The 16,647-nt window shown below is 48.5% G+C and overlaps 1 pseudogene; it reads right to left on the bottom strand.

Annotated features, from left to right (window-relative positions):
• Positions 1 to 1,710: 1,710 nt before the first annotated feature.
• On the bottom strand, positions 1,711 to 11,066 carry LOC139241264 (Ig kappa chain V region Mem5-like; annotated as a pseudogene).
• Positions 11,067 to 16,647: the final 5,581 nt, after the last annotated feature.

Below are 16,647 nucleotides of genomic sequence, written 5' to 3'. Positions count from 1 at the left end.
GGGATAAACGGGTCCTTTTCAGAATGGCAGGCAGGGGTGCCGCAGGGCTCAGTGCTGGGACCCCAGCTATTTACAATATATATTAATGATTTAGATGAAGGAATTGAGTGTAATATCTCCAAGTTTGCAGATGACACTAAACTGGGTGGCGGTGTGAGCTGTGAGGAGGATGCTAAGAGGTTGCAGGGTGACTTGGACAGGTTAGTTGAGTGGGCAAATGCATGGCAGAGGCAGTATAATGTGGATAAATGTGAGGTTATCCACTTTGGTGCCAAAAACAGGAAGGCAGTATATTATCTGAATGGCGGCAGATTAGGAAAAGTGGAGGTGCAACGAGACCTGGATGTCATGGTATTACAGTCATTGAAGGTTAGCAAGCAGGTACAGCAGGCGGTGAAGAAGGCAAATGGCATGTTGGCCTTCAGAGCTAGGGGATTTGAGTACAGGAGCAGGGAGGTCTTACTGCAGTTGTACAGAGCCTTGGTGAGACCTCAGCTGCAATATTGTGTTGAGTTTTGTTCTCCTAATCTGAGGAAAGATGTTCTTGCTATTGAGGGAGTGCAGCGAAGGCTCACAAGACTGATTCCCGGGATGGCAGGACTGACATATGAGGAGCGATTGGATCAACTGGGCCTGTATTCACTGGAGTTAATAAGAATGAGACGGGATCTCATAGAAACATATAAAATTCTGACAGGACTGGACAGGTTAGATGCAGGAAGAATGTTCCCGATGTTGGGGAAGTCCAGAACCAGGGGTCACAGTCTAAGGATAAGGGGTAAGCCATTTAGGACAGAGATGAGGAGAATCTTCTTCACTCAGAGAGTTGTGAGCAAATGGAATTCTCTTCCACAGAGAGTTGTTGAGGCTAGTTTGTTAGATATATTCAAGAGGGAGTTAGATATGACTCTTACGGCTAAAGGGATCAAGGGATATGGAGAGAAAGCAGGAAAGGGGTACTGAGGGAATGATCAGCCATGATCTTATTGAATGGTGGTGTAGACGCGAAGGGTCGAATGGCCTTCTCCTGCAGCTATTTTCTGCATTTCTATGTTTCTACAGGCGGTGCTGGGTAACAGTTACACACACACACACACATCTACAGGCGGTGCTGGGTAACACTCACACACACACACACACACCTACAGGCGGTGCTAGGTAAGCCACACTAACACTCAGGGACATGTACACGGTGATACACTGACTGCTCCTCTCCCTAAGCTGAGGCCTCACTCGGTACAGTTTTGTGCTGCTGCCACGAGCCACACGTTAAGGAGAGAGAATGCAACGTTGTGACTGTGGCCTCCTGTCCCCAGATTGCTCCCAGCAGTCAGCACACAGAGTGCACAGTGCGATCCCACCATCGGGAGCTGTCCCAACACCCCCAGTGTGCAGAGTGAGAGCCAATGCTCAGACTGGGAGGGTTTAATCCCAGCAGCTTTCAGTGTCTCTGTGTTTAATCTTGTGCACTCCAGGGGCTCGAGGTAAAATTGATCATTTTAAAATGATTGATAATTGGCTTTGAATCAAATCTCCTGCTGACGTGCCATTGATTGACAGCCCGCCCAGCCAATCAGGACAGACACTTACTGAAATGCAGCCAATCCAGCTGAGGGGGAGGTGGGACATTTCCAAAGCACTCGCCAGACACAGACTGAATATTCTTCACGTTTATTGCCTTTTACAGATTCACATTTACAGAAACAAGACTTGAATAAACAGCCCAGCGAGAGCGAGCTGGAGACATTCACAGGGAGAATGCAGCTTTATTAAAACAGTTGTGAGGATTTTCTCCACACCGTGAGAATCCTGTCCCTTTAAACGGGGACAAAACCTTGAATTGAAACAGCAGGGTGAGCAGGGAGGGGATCTGCTTACTGAAGCGGCACTTCACAGTTTAACATCAGTTTTACTCTGCTGACAGTCTTCAGCATCTTCGAGAGGTTTTATTTGGCAGCACGAGTCAACACTGTCCCATCAAACCCTCCCAGGGCAGGTACAGCACGGGTTAGATACAGAGTAAAGCTCCCTCTACACTGTCCCATCAAACACTCCCAGGGCAGGTACAGCACGGGTTGGATACAGAGTAAAGCTCCCTCGACACTGCCCCAATAACGTGCCTTATCCCCTGACCCTCAGATGCTTTCTCTGACCCGGTCCCGAGAAGGAAGAGAGTAGAAATGCAGTGCTGACAATGACCTTTGGCCTCCCGGCTCACCCCCTGTTCTATTTAAAGTTGTGTCTCCCCCGCGGACTGTCCCTGACACACTACGCACATTCTGCTCTCCTGACCCCCTTGCTGAGGGGAGAGGAGAGGCTCTCGTGGGTGAGGCTGCAGGAGAAGCTGGCGTTGGACTCCCAGTCGGAGCCAGAGAGGGTCAGCAGGCTGCTGACACTGTAGGTGTTGTCCGAAGCTCGCAGGTAGTCGCTGGTCTGGACCCCGGCCGAAATGGTCGCCCCGTCCTTCTTCCACTCCACCTCCACCGCATCGGGGTAGAAGTGATCGGCGAGGCACACCAGGGTGGCAGTGCCCTTGGTCGTGACCTCCTCCGGGGAGGGGGGCAGCAGGGTCAGCGTGGGTGTTGTCTTCCCTCGTTCTGAAAGGGAGGAGAATGATGTTTAATAGGTGTATATTAGTATGTGTATGCGTGTGTGTGTGTGTGTGTCACTGTGGGTGTTTCCGTGTGGGGATAATTCACATCTGATAACGGAGACCTGGGTTAATGAACTCCTGGCTGGTGATTAACCATTAGAGGTGAGCAACACTAATTCTTAATCTTCTTTGCCTCGCTTGATACGTTTAATCTAAATATAAATGCGTTTGATGTTAAGGTGATTAAAAAAAAAGATAGGCTTGCATTTATATAGCGCCCTTCACAACCACCGGACATCTCAAACGCTTTACAGCCAATGAAGTACTTTTCGAGTGTAGTCACTGTTGTAATGTGAGAAACACAGCAGCCAATCTGCGCACAACAAGCTCCCACAAACAGCGATGTGATAATGACCTGATAATCTTTTCTTTTGTCATATTTGTTGAGGGTTAAATATCAACCAGGACACCGGGGAGAACTCCCCTGCTCTTCTTCGAAATAGTGGCATGTGATCTTTTACATCCACCTCAGAGAGCAGACGGGGCCTCGGTTTAACGTCTCATCTGAAAGACAGGACCTCCGACAGTGCAGTGTCCCCTCAGCACTGCACTGGAATGTCAGCCTAGATTTTTGTGCTCAAGTCCCTGGAGTGGGATTTGAACCCACAACCATCTGACTCAGAGGCGAGAGTGCAACACACTGAGCCACGGCAGATACTCAAAATCATATTGGACTATTGTGTAAACATCTGCAGTGCAGGGTTGGCACACATTCAGCACTGAAATGGTTAACAGTAAGAGTCAGTAAAGACTGAGTGTCCCGTTAAGACGCTGTTCACTGGCAGGAAGCTCGAACTGTGGATGGGTGGATACAGGGGAAACAGGCTCAGCAGTGAGAAAGCTCAGATCACACACAGATCGGGAGAACTTTATCCGGGAACATTGCGGCACACTTGTATAAACACACTTCAGCAAGGCTTCATGTTGGGGGTCGGTGTAGAAGCTTCTAGATTGCATTTAAAAGCTTGCTGCCTAGCACTGCGGTGAGGTCAAGGGTGAGGCTACAATTAGCCTCAATGTTCCGGGGTCAGGCAGGGTCACTGCTCCCAATGATCCCATGACCTCCTGGAAGGTCAGAGTGCGCGGACAATGGGCGAGGGTCAGGATCAGGGCCCTCCCACTTCAATGAAAGAAAGCCTTTGAATTTATATAGCGCCTTTCGCAACCTCAGGATGTCCCAAGGTGCTTTATAACCAATTGCACACAGGAAGATTTACGAGGATGTTGCCTGGACTGGAAAATTTGAGCCATGAGGAAAGATTGGATAGGCTGGGTTTCTTTTCTTTGGAACAGAGGAGGCTGAGGGGAGACCTTATTGAGGTGTATAAACTTATGAGGGGCCTAGATAGAGCGGATATGAAGGATCTATTTCCATTAGCAGAGGGGTCAACAACCAAGGCATAGATTTAAAGTAATTGGTGGGAGGTTTAGAGGGGATTTGAGGGGACATGTCTTCACCCAGAGCGTGGTGGGGGTCTGGAACTCACTGCCTGAAAGGGTGGTAGAGGCAGAAACCCTCACCACATTTAAAAAGTACTTGGATATGCACGTAAAGTGCCGTAACCCACAGGGCTATGGACCAAGAGCTGGAAAGTGGGATTAGGCTGGATAGATCTTTGTCGGCCGGTGTGGACACGATGGGCCGAATGGCCTCCTTTCATGCTGTAAATTTATCTGATTCTATGAAGCTCCCAGACTGCAATAAGATCATGATCAGATCATCGGTTTTAACTATGTTGGTTGTGGGATAAATATTGCCCTTCCAATAGTGATTATGAGATCTTTCATGTCCACCTGAGAGGGCAGACGGGACTTCGGTTTAACGTCTCATCTGAAAGACGGCAACTCTGGAGGATATGTTAGAAGGATCATCAAATGAGGCCATATGGGTTAAACTGATAAACATAAAAGGGGCGATCACACTGCTGGGAGTGTACTATAGACCCCTCAACAGTCAGAGGGAGATAGAAGAGAAAATATGTCAGCAAATTGCTGAGAAGGTCAAAAACAATCGGGCAGCAATCGTCGGGGATTTCAACTCCCCTCACATTAACTGGGATGGAATAGAGGGCGCAGAATTCTTCAAATGCATTCAGGAGAACTTTTATAGCCAGTACTTAGCAAGCCCAACAAGGGAGGGGGCGGTTCTGGGCTTAGTTTTAGGGAATGAAGCTGGGCAGGTGGAAGGGGTATCAGTGGGAGAGCATTTTGATGCTCGTGATCATAATTCAGTTAGATTTAGGGTAGTTATGGAAAAGGACAAAGATCGAGCAGGAATAAAGGTTCTCAATTGTGGAAAGGCCCATTTTACTCAGCTGAGAGGTGATTTAGCAAAAGTGGGCTGGAAACAGCTACTTGAAGGTAAATCAGTGTCAGGGCAGTGGGAGGCATTCAAGGGGAAGATAGTGAGGGTTCAGAGCAAGTATGTTCCCACAAAGGAAAAGGGTGGCACTCCCAAATCTAGAGCCCCCTGGATGTCGAAGGGCATACAGGGTAGGATAAGGCAAAAAAGGGACGCTTATGTCAGATACCCAGAGCAAATACTGCAGAAAGCCCAGAGGTGTATAGAAAGTCCTGGGGTGAAATTGAAAAGGAAATTAGGAATGCAAAGAGAAGGCATGAAAAAATATTGGCAAGTAAAATCAAGGAAAACTCAAAGATGTTTTTTAAATACGTAAAGAGCAAGAGGATAACTAAGAAAAGAGTTGGGCCTATTGGAGAACAAAAAGGTAACCTGTGTGTGGAGGCGGAAAATGTGGGTATGGTTCTTCGTGAATACTTTGCATCTGTCTTCACAGAAGAGAGGGACGATGCAGACATTGTAATTGAGGAGAAGTGTGAATATTAGATGAGATAAACATAGTGAGAGAGGAAGTATTAAGGGGCTTAGCAGCTTTGAAAGTGGATAAATACCAGGCCTGGATGAAATGTATCCCAGGTTGTTGAGAGAAGCAAGGGAGGAAGTAGCGGAGGCTCTGACCATCATTTTCCAATCCTCTCTAGCTACAGGTGTGGTGTCATAAGACTGGAGGACTGTTAACGTAGTACCTTTGTTTCAAAACGGAGAAAGAGATAGACCGAGTAATTACAGGCCAGTCAGCTCAACCTCAGTGGTGGGAAAATTATTAGAAACAATTCTGAGGAAGAGGATAAATTATCAGATAGAAAGGGACGGATTAATCAAGGACAGTCAGCACGGATTTGTTCAGGGAAGGTCGTGCCTGACTAACTTGATTGAATTTTTTGCGGAGATAACAAGGAGGGTCGATGAGTGTTGCACCTTTGATGTAGTATACATGGATTTTTGCAAGGCTTTTGGCAAAGTCTCACGTGGCAGAAAAGTAAAAGCCTTTGGGATCCAAGGAAAAGTGGCAAGTTGGATCCAAAATTGGCTCAGTGGCAGGAAGCAAAGGGTAATGGTCAACGGGTGTTTTTTGACTGGAAGGTTGTTTCGAGTGGGGTTCCGCAGGGCTCAGTACTAAGTCCCTTGTTCTTTGTAATATACACCAATGATTTAGGCTTATATTCAATGGAATTTAGAAGAATGAGAGGGGATCTCATAGAAACATATAAAATTCAGACGGGATTGGACAGGTTAGATGCAGGAAGAATGTTCCCGATGTTGGGGAAGTCCAGAACCAAGGGTTACAGTCGAAGGATAACGGGTAAGCCATTTAAGACCGAGATGAGGAGAAACTTCTTCACTCAGAGAGTTCTGAGCATGTGGAATTCTCGACCACAGAAAATTGTTGAGGCCAATTCGTTAGATATATGCAAAAGGGAGTTCGATGTGGCCCTTACGGCTGAAGGGATCAAGGGGTATGGAGAGAAAGCCGGAATGGGGTACTGAAGTGCATGATCAGCCACGGTCATATTGAATGGTGTTGCAGTCTCGACGGGCCGAATGGCCTACTCCGGCACCTATTTTCAATGTTTATATGTTTCTACTTCAACGTCGGGGACATGATCCCCTACAAGGTTCCACACAAGAGATTGGTGTGCAAAATCAAAGCACATGGTATGTGGGGTAATATACTGATGTGGATAGAGAACTGGTTGGCAGACAGGAAGCAGAGAGTTGGGATAAACGGGTCCTTTTCAGAATGACAGGCAGTGACTAGTGGAGTGCCGCAGGGCTCATTGCTGGGACCCCAGCTCTTTACAATGTACATCAATGAGACAAGGGGTATGGAGAGAAAGCAGGAAAGAGATACTGAGGGAATGATCAGCCATGATCTTATTGAATGGTGTTGCAGGCTCGAAGGGCCGAATGGCCTACTCCTGCACCTATTTTCTATGTTTCTATTTTTCTATGATTAAGAAGTTTGCAGATGATACATAAACTGGCCGTGCGGTTGGTAGTGAGGAAGAAAGCTGTGGACAGCAGGAAGATATCAATGGACTGGTCAGGTGGGTAGAACAGTGGCAAATGGAATTCAATCCAGAGAACTGTGAGGTAATGCATTTGGGGAGGGCTAACAAGGCAAGGGAATAAACATTAAATGGTAGGACACTGAGAAGTGTAGAGGAATAATGGGACACTGGAATGCAGGTCCACAGATCCTTGAAGGTAGTAGGCCAGGTCGATAAGATGGTTAAGAAGACATACGGAATACTTGACTTTATTAGTCGCGGCATGGAATACAAGAGCAGGGAAGTTATGCTATAATTGTATAAAACACTATTTAGACCAGAGGAAGAGCACTGTGTGCAGTTCTGGTCACCACATTACAGGAAATGTGTGATTGCACCACAGAGGATACAGAGGAAATTTACAAGAATGTTCCCAGGACTGGAAATTTTTAGCTATGAGGAAAGATTGGATTGGCTGAGGTTATTTTCTTTGGAGCAGGGGAGGCTGAGGGGAGATTTAATTGAGGTGTATAATATTATGAGGGGCCTAGATAGAGTGGCTAGGATGGACCGATTTCCCTTAATAGAGAGGTCAACAACCAGGTGATATAGATTTAAGGTGTGGGTAGAGGGAAGTTGAGGAGAAATATTTTCCCCCAGAAGGTGGTGGGGGTCTGGAACTCACTGCCTGAAAGGGAGGTCGAGGCAGAAACCCTCACCACATTTAAGAAGTACTTGGATGTGCACTTCAAGTGCCGTAACCCACAGGGCTATGAACCAAGAGCTGGAAAGTGGGATTAGGTTGGATAGCTCTTTGTTGGCCGGCACAGAGGCTAGGCTGAATGGTGTCAGCAAGTGGCTCAGTTGGTAGCACCCTCGCTTCTGAGTTAAAAATTGTGAATTCAAATCCCACTCCGGTGTCCTGGCCAATATTTATTCCTTAATCAACAAAACAAAATCAGTTTATTTTGTCATTATCACATTGCTGTTTGTGGGAGCTTACTGTGCACAAATTAGCTGCTGCATTTCCTACATTACAACAGTGACTATACTCCAAAAAGTATTTCATTGGCTGTAAAGCATTTTGGGTAGTCTGGTGGTCATGAAAGGCACTATATAAATGCAAGTCTTTCTTTTCTCAGAGCCGAGCGTGCTAGTGACTGAGCCACGATTGACACCTCACGGTCGATTAGCCTGACACGCTCAGTCTCTGGGCTCACACTGGGACAGTGAGCCCACTTGGGGAGCTCAGTCTCTGGGCTCACACTGGGACAGTGAGCCCACTTGGGGAGCTCAGTCTCTGGGCTCACACTGGGACAATGAGGCCACTTGGGGAGCTCAGTCTCTGGGCTCACACTGGGACAGTGAGCCCACTTGGGGAGCTCAGTCTCTGTGCTCACACTGGAACAGTGAGCACACTTGGGGAGGGGAGCTGTGCCCCAGAGGTAGTGCCTTCAGGAGTGAGATGGGGAGCAGATCACAGGCAGCCTGTGGTGTAGAGGGGAGACATTTCACCGGCCGAGGGCAGGTGCTGAGCCCGTTTACCTGTAAGAATGAGGTAAGTGGATGGGGAAAATGGGCCGGGCACTGAGGTAACGTCCTGTGTTGCTGGTGGAACTCCTGCTGTCTGCTCCGTCACATGTGACAAACACGCAGACACATCAGGCGGACATCTGGGATGGGGGATTGTCCAATGGAGAGATTGAATAGACTAGGCCTATATTCTCTAGTGTTTATAAGAAAGAGAGGGGATCCCATTGAAACGTACAAAATTCTGACAGGGCTTGACGGGGTAGATGCAGGGAGAATGCTTCCTCTGGCTGGGGAGTCTAGAACCAGGGGTCACAGTCTCAGAATAAGGGGTCGGCCATTCAGGACTGAGATGAGGAGAAACTTCTTCACTCAGAGGGTGGTGAATCTCTGGAATTCTCTCCCCCAGAGGGCTGTGGAGGCTCAGTCCTTGAGAATATTCCGAAGATCGATAGATTTTTGGATATTAAGGGAATCGAGGGATATGGGGACAGTGCAGGAAAGTGGAGTTGAGGTAGAAGATCAGCCATGATCTCATTGAATGGCGGAGCAGGCTCGAGGGGCCGAATGGACTCCTCCTGCTCCTAATTCCCATGTTCTTATGGAACGTTAGTCCGTGATCTGGGGATTTTCTGCTGGGTCCAGGTTTAATCAGCAGGGGAATTGTGCGAGTCCCAGTTAATAAAAAGAAAAGAGAAATTAAAGAAAGACCTGCATTTATATAGCGCCTTTCACACCTCAAGATTTTTCAAAGTGCTTCACAGCCAATGAAGTACATTTTTGAAGTGCGGTCATTGTTGTAATGTGGGAAACACGGCAACCAATTTGTGCACAGCAAGCTCCCACACACAACAATGAGGTAATTGAGATTTTTAAGCGATGTAGGTTGCGGGATAAATATCATGCTGAACTCGAGCCACAGAAACAGCAACTGAGAGTCTCCCCACAACCCTGGAGCACTGCAGCCGCCGGATTGCGAGCCCTGCTGCCCCTGTTTGTGATCAGAAGTTGGACAGGAGGTGAGCGGGGGCTGGACAGATCAGAGTTGGAGCTGGGGGAGGCGGGACCTCGGGAGTGTCAGTGTGCTGAGGCTGAGCTCAGTTATATCAGAGACTGTGACAGGAGCACAGACTGCCCCCAGCGAGCTCACTCACTCACACCCACACTCTGCCCGTGTCTCACACACCGTGTCTGTCACACTGAGACAGGCAGGAGGCTCGGGACCGATTTCCGGGGATGGTGCAGGGATGGGACCGCAGTGTGCCAACGTCCAGATCTCCTCCACACGGTGGGTAACAGTTCGTTACTTATACTTTGCTGGGTGAAGGGGGAGTGTGGGTAAAGGAACACAGCCGGGCTCCCTGTCATACACAGCACTCTTCAATTAACCCTTTCATTCACCGCAGCTCTCCACCATATTATATAACCCATACACAGGCACTGGAGAGGGTGCAGTGAAGGTTTACAAGGATGGGACCAGAAATGCGAGGGTGTACATATCAGGAAAGGATGAACAGGCTGGGGCTCTTTTCTCTTGAGGCTGAGGGGTGACCTGATCGAGTTCTTTAACATGAGGAAAGGTTTTGATAGAGTGGATACAGAGAGAGTGTTTCCACTTGTGGGGAAGAGCAGAACTAGAGGCCATCAATATAAGATAGTCAGCAAGAAATCCAATCGGGAATTCAGGAGAAAATTCTTTACCCAGCGAGTGGTGGGAATGTGGAACTGGCTACCACAGGGAGTGATTGAAGTGAATAGTATCGATGTATTTAAGGGGAGGCTAGACAGGGATATGAGGGAGAAGGGAATATGCTGATAGATTTAGATGAGAAAAGACGGGAGGCTCGAGTGTAATCATATGTAAACTAACACCTTCGCATATTCAGCATTTGTGTCTTGGAAAGATTCAGTATTTAAAGTGTTAATAACGGAGCATTGGGGTTTACTTACTCAGTCTGAGCTTGGTTCCTTTACTGAACGTGAGGGGAGCTGTAATATTGCTGACAGTAATAGACTGCGACATCTTCTCTCTGCACGTTGCTGATGCTCAGGGTGTACGTGTTGGACTGGTAACTGCCGGTGAAGCGATTGGAGGTTCCAGTGAAACGAGATACTGCATTATAGATCAGCAGAGTGGGTTTCTGCCCGGCTTTCTGCTGGTACCAATGAACATCATTGCTGGCGGATGCACTGGCGGTATAGGTGATGGTTGCAGTCTGTCCCTCACTCACTGACAGCACCGGGGGAGACTGGGTCATGATGACGTCCCCACTGATACCTGAGGGGGAAATGGGGAAAGAAAGTGAAGTAAACACTGTCACAGAAAGACGCTGTAAAATGAGAGGTTGCTCGAGACACTGAGCTCTCCTCTAGTGTCAGCATTTGCCCTTCAATCACTGGTCAGTAGAGTTGGACAGAAATCGACAGCAGGGAGATATTAAACGTGGAAGGAGAGAGATTGGTACCTGCGACGCAGAATGCCAGAGGCCAGATCAGCTGGATGGGTGAAATCATGGTGTCTGCTCCTGTCCCTGTGCCTGCTTACTGATAAACTGCCCTTCACTGGGCTCTGCTTTATAAACCTGCAGCCTGAGAGAGTCTCACTGCCCATCTCTCAGTATGTAAATGTCTTCACCCAGAGAAAGCCACATCAGCACATTTCACTTCCTCTTCTTCTCCCCGTCTGTCTCCCTCCCTCTTCACCTCCCTCTCCCTTCCTCTCTCCATTCCCCCCCTCTCTCTCCATCCCCCCCTCTCTCTCCATCCCTCCCTCTCTCTCTCCATTACTTCCTCTTTCTCCCTCTCTCTTCCCCACAGACTCCCAGGTGCAATACACTGAAATGCAGAGTAAACCTCCCTGTGCCCTGCCCCACCAATGGATGTTAACCCTTGACCCCAGACCATACCTTCTCCTGGAGTAAGGCCCCATTCCCCACAGTGGCCATCCCTTGGCCTCTCTCAGTAAACTAGCTGTTTATTCCCCAGTTAAGGGCCGTTCTGTGCTGTGGCCCTATTCTCAGTGGGGACCGGATTGGACAGAAAGCTCATTTCATGAAGGCCCAGCAGAGGGAGGAGATCCTCACCCCATCATTGTGAGCTGGAGCGACAGGACAGGGTCTGACCCACTGCCCCATCCTGTCTGCTCAGAACATCTTCGATTCCCTTCCCCTTTCCTTCCCCTTCCATGGCCCCGCTCCGGTTCAGGGTGTTTTTACTGGGATCAGCTGCCGACGATTGCACGTTTACAACAGGAAGGGTCCGCACTCCATATCCCACTGGTCCTCCAATAGGGCCCAGGAAACATGGCTCCTTCCTATTGGTCCCCCAGTAGTGAACAGGAAACCTGGCTCCTTCCTATTCGTCCCCGAACAGGGACCAGGAAACATGGATCCTTCCTATTGGTTCTCCAATAGGGAATAGGAAATCGGGCTCCTTCCTATTGGACCTCCAATAGGGCACAGGAAACATGGCTCCTTCCCATTGGTTCTCGAATCGGGTCCAGGAAATATGGCTCCTTCCTATTGGTCCTCCAAAGACTGAACTTCGAACCCCACACCCTCTCTATTGCATCGGCCTCTTATTTCCATCTCCAACATTGCCCATCTCCACCCTACATCAGCCCCTTGATGGAAGAAACCCTTAGCTGAGCTTGTCTCATCGCCACATTCGATTATTCCGATGTCCCCTCCCAGCTTCCTTCATCCACTCTCCATAAAACCCAACTTTCCAAAATGCAGTGTCCATACCCTGCCTCACACCAAGTGCTGTTCCAATATGACCCCTGACCTCACTGACCTACTACCCCTGACCTCACTGACCTACTACCCCTGACCTCACTGACCTACTACCCCTGACCTTGTAGGTTGTTGGTTTCCCACTCTTCTCTGATTCATGAACCTCGGGAATTACGGGAAAGACTCCACGTAATGCAAAGTTTAGGCTTAACCCAACTGTTTGTTTATTACACAAAAACCAAATAAACATTACGCAGCAAGACTTCTTAGAGATTGACCGAAGACATACAATTGCCCTTCCAGCCAGTTGCTGCTGTTGTCGATTGTCGGCTCGTGGAGCGAGGGAAGGTGTTGGGTCCCCGCTGCTGCTTCATGGCTGTAGTTCATTGACCTGCTGGTCTGAGGTGTTTCTTCGACCTGTTGTTCCTCTCTCTGAGTTCTTGTTCTCAGCTCTTACAGATATATCCATTCGATTATACACATCTCCTGCTGGGCTGCCTTTCAGATAATGTATCTGGATGAGTCTCGATGGCTGTGATGATGGGTCTGGATATGTTCGGATGGCCACAATTCACACACAGAATCGACAGGGCAAAAGATAACTCCTTATCTTTTGTGCCCCGTTATCCAAAAATGCACACCTTGTGGGATCCTTTGTTAGCCTGGGTTTTCGCAGACATGGAGTCTCCAGAGGGAACTGGTTTTCCCCTCCGGCTAATTATTCCATGGGCTCCTCTGCTTGATTGTATCAAACCCTTTGTCTCGATGTTAATCGGGTCTCGTTCCTGACCCCAGGAATCGCACTAATCAGTTATCAGTCACCACCTGCCCCTGGCTGGCAATCTTTCTCCCGCCCAACAGTCCCAAAGGTTTCTTTTAAACCATTTCAGTCTGTGGCCTCTTGCTGAGCCTCGATCATGAAATGTGTAAACCTTACAACTTCACTGACCTACTACCCCTGACCTTTGACCTACTACCCCTGACCTCACTGACCTACGGCTACTGACCTCACTAACCTACTGCCACTGACCTACTACCCCAGACCGAATACCTCTCACCCTTGACCTACTGCCCCTGACCTCACTGACCTTCTCCCCATAACCTCACTGACCTACACTGCCTCCCTCAACCCCCAACACATCAAGTTTGAAAGCCTTGTCTCCGATTCCCTCCATGGCCTCTCTCCACCGTACCTCTGCGTCCTGCTGAGCTACACCCCACCCCCACCCCCGCCCCGGGCCCTTCGGTCTCCTCACTCCAGCCTCTTACCCATCGCTGCTTCGTGCATCCCACTGTTGATGGGCAGAGTCTTCAGACACCTCGTCCCCGATCTCTGAACTCCCGGTTTTAATCCCGCCTCCTCTCCAGCTCTCTCTCCTCCATCAAACGCCATCCTTTCACCCAGGCCTTCAATCACCCTTCCTAAAGCCTCCCCAACCCCCGCTCCCCCAGTTCTTACAGCAGCGATGTGAAGCGTCTTGAGAGCTTTGGCACATTAAAGGCACCCGATCAATGCAGCCTGTGTGTGGATTTCGGGTGAGGACAGTGCTGGACACAGTGGTGAGGCCTCCTGCAGTCGGATATCCTGCTGAGAGGGTCCAGGCTTACACACGTGGAATGGGGAAGTGGGTGAGGTTGGATCGTGCTGTCGGGGCCCATGGAACTGGATCCCAGCATGAAGCCTTCCTCAGGAGAGGAGAGGGAATGTTCAGAGCCCTGGGCTCCATTTCTCACACCAGGCATTTCCTGTCCCAGTGAAAGAATGAGATGCCAATGTTGTGCCCAGGTTAGGGGCAGTCTCGTGCTGTGGGCTCAGGTCTGCAAGAGGGAATTGGATATATACTTGAAAAGGAACAATTTGCTGGGTTACGGGGGCGAGGAACTTAACACAATCACAATCACTAAGGAGGTGGTACTCAGTAAGATAATGGGACTAAAGGCGGATAAATCCCCTGGACCTGATGGCTTGCATACCAAGGTGTTATGAAAAGTCGTGGCAGGGACAATGGATGCATTGGTTGTAATTTACCAAAATTCCCTGTATTCTTGGGAGGTCCCAGCAGATTGTAAAACTGCAAATGTAACGCCCCTATTTAAAAAAGGAGGTAGACAAAAAGCAGAAAACTTTCGATCAGTTCGCCTAACATCTGTGGTTGGGAAAATGTCGGAGTCCATTATTAAAGAAGCAGTAGCAGGACATTTGGATAAGCATAATTTAGTCAGGCACAGTAAGCATGGATTTATGAAGGGGAAGTCATGTTTGATAAAGTTGCAGAATTCTTTGAGGATGTAACGAGCAGGGTAGATAAAGGGGAACCAGTGGATGTGGTGTATTTGGACCTCCAGAAGGCATTTGACAAGATGCCACATAAGAGGTTACTGCATAAGATAAAAGGTCACGGGGTTGAGGGTAATATATTAGCATGTATAGACGATTGGCTAACTAACAGAAAACAGAGAGTCTGCAAAAATGGTTCATTCTCGGGTTGGGAATCAGTAACTAGTGGGGTGCCGCAGGGATCAGTGCTGGGACCCCAACTATTTACAATATATATTGACGACTTGGATGATGTAACCGAATATAATGTAGTCAAGTTTCCTGATGATACAACGATGGGAGGAAAAGCAATGTGTGACAAGGATACAGAAAACCTGCAAAAGGACGTAGGCAGGCTAAGTGAGTGGGCAAAGATTTGGCAGATGGAGTGTCATGTTGGAAAGTGTGAGATCATGCACTTTGGCAGAAAAATTCAAAGAGCAAGTTATTATTTAAATGGAGAAAGATTGCAAAGTGCTGTGGTGCAGCGGGTACTTGTGCATGAAACACAAAAAGTTAGTATGCAGATACAGTAAGTGATCAGAAAGGCCAATGGAATCTTGGCCTTTATTGCAAAGGGGACGGAGTATAAAAGCAGGGAAGTCTTGCTACAGCTATACAGGGTATTGATGTGGACACACTAATTTTGGATTCCATGTTTAAGAAAGGATATACTTGCTTTGGAGGCAGGTCAGAGAAGGTTCATTAGGTTGATTCAGGAGATGAGGATGTTGATTTCTGAGGAAAGGTTAAGTAGGTTGGGTCTCTACTCATTGGAATTCAGAGGAATGAGAGGTGATCTTATCGAAACATATAAGGTTATGAGGGGGCTTGACACGTTGGATGCAGAGAGGATGTTTCCACTGATGGGGGAGAATAGAACTAGAGGGCACAATCTAAGAATAAGGGGTGCCCCATTTAAAACAGATGAGGAGGAATTTCTTCTCTCAGTGGGTTGTAAATCTGTGGAATTCGCTGCCTCAGAGAGCTGTGGAAGCTGGGTCATTGAATAAATATAATGCAGAGATAGGCAGTTTCTTAACCGACAAGGGAATAAGGGGTTATGGGGAGCGGGGTGGGAAGTGGTCCTGAATCCATGATCGGATCAGCCATGGTCGTATTAAATGGCGGAGCAGGCTCAAAGGACCGTGTGGCCGACTCCTGGTCCTATTTCTTACGTTCTTTAACAGGGGAGGAGTGGGACTAATTGGGTAAATCTTTCAAAGAGCCAGCACAGGCACGAATGGCCGAATGGCCTCCTTCTGTGCTGTAAGATTCTAGGCTGTGAGTACGGTTCACAGTTTTCTCCCATGTCATTAACAAACGTACAGCTGTGACAACCTTCCTCTTTCATTTCCTCTATGGGTGAAGTTTTATTCTTCCGATCTGACAATCTCATCAGTTATTTTTTGCACGGGGGATTTCTGCTGTGGTCTGAGTCTTTAATAATAACCGTCCAATCAGGCAGAATAACAGCAGCTCGGACTGGCTAGGACAGCGAACCCAGGCTCAGTGCTGACCCTGCAACATCCTCCTCACCAACATCTGGGGACTTATGTCAAAAGTGGGAGAGCTGTCCCACAGACTAGTCAAGCACCAGCCTGACATAGTCCTACTCACAGAATCATACCTTTCAGCCAATGTCCCTCCCAGTGCAAACAGTCGGGAGGGAGTGGCCCTGGGAGTCCTCAACATTGACTTCGGACCCCATGAAGTCTCATGGCATCAGGTCAAACACGGGCAATGAAACCTCCTGCTGATTACCACCTCCCGCCCTCCCTCAGCTGATGAATCAGTACTCCTCCATGTTGAACACCACTTGGAAGAAGCACTCAGAGGAGCGAGGACACAGAATGTACTCTGGGTGGGGGACTTCACTGTCCATCACCAAGAGTGGCTCGGTAGCACCACTACTGACCGAACTGGCCGAGAGGGGCGATGCTGACATTGCAATCCCAGGTACCGGAGGACTGGAGGACTGCAAACGTGGTACCTTTGTTTAAAAAGGGAGCAAGGGATAGATCGAGTCACTACAGGTCAGTCAGCCTAACCTCGGGGGC

The sequence above is a fragment of the Pristiophorus japonicus genome, unplaced genomic scaffold (genome assembly GCF_044704955.1).
Source record: "Pristiophorus japonicus isolate sPriJap1 unplaced genomic scaffold, sPriJap1.hap1 HAP1_SCAFFOLD_1014, whole genome shotgun sequence".
NCBI lineage: Eukaryota > Metazoa > Chordata > Chondrichthyes > Pristiophoridae > Pristiophorus > Pristiophorus japonicus.
This window is presented reverse-complemented; position numbering and strand designations above follow the sequence as displayed.